This window comes from Myotis yumanensis, unplaced genomic scaffold (genome assembly GCF_028538775.1).
Source record: "Myotis yumanensis isolate MYYU_CA2020_CCGP unplaced genomic scaffold, mMyoYum1.0.hap1 SCAF_3, whole genome shotgun sequence".
In the NCBI taxonomy this organism is placed as follows: domain Eukaryota; kingdom Metazoa; phylum Chordata; class Mammalia; order Chiroptera; family Vespertilionidae; genus Myotis; species Myotis yumanensis.
In genome coordinates this window covers 79077402-79078040 of record NW_027223754.1, presented here as the reverse complement: position 1 = coordinate 79078040, position 639 = coordinate 79077402, and the positions used below count along the sequence as shown (strand labels likewise).

General features: G+C 42.1%; 1 non-coding gene across 1 annotated transcript; it reads right to left on the bottom strand.

Moving 5' to 3' along the window:
* Nucleotides 1–327: 327 nt before the first annotated feature.
* LOC139007808 (U6 spliceosomal RNA) lies at nucleotides 328–432 on the bottom strand. The gene has a single exon (XR_011470966.1). It is a non-coding gene; the product is annotated as a U6 spliceosomal RNA (small nuclear RNA).
* Between the last annotated feature and the right edge of the window lie 207 nt (nucleotides 433–639).

Genomic DNA, 639 nt, shown 5'->3' with positions numbered 1-639 from the left:
AAGAATATTCTAAAGGAGGCCAATCAATTCTACAAGCAGGTTGGTTTATCTCAGATTCCAGCCTTAATCACTCTCAAATTATCATTATACTAGTAACCCTGTGCACAAATCCATGCACCAGTACCTCGCTGCTGCCCTCCTATAGCTCCCCTCATTCCCCCTCCCCCTGCTCCCCCATAGCTTGCTGATCTGCCCCCTCCTGTAGCTCTGTGCCACCTGCTTGTAGCTTGTTGCCCCACCCTCCTGCTGATCCGTGATCCCGTCCTTACACAGTCAGTCCTTATGTAACGACCATTTGCATAGTACATCTTTATTGTATAGGATTTTTAAAATATGGAATGCTTCACCAGTTCGTGTAATCCTTGCATAGGGATCACGCTAATCTTCTCTGTATCTTTCCAATTTTGGTATATGTACTGACAGCGTGAATACAGTTCTCAAATTATAGTCTTTCCTCAGTGTCCACGTTGAATTGATTCCAGAAATCCCTAACATACTAAAGTCCATGGATGCTCAAGTCCCCTATAAAAATGATTTGCATATAATGTATGCACATTGCTCACCTCATACACTTTAAATCATCTCCAAGACTACTTATGATGCCTAATACAATGTAAATGCTAGGTAAGTAGCTATTTC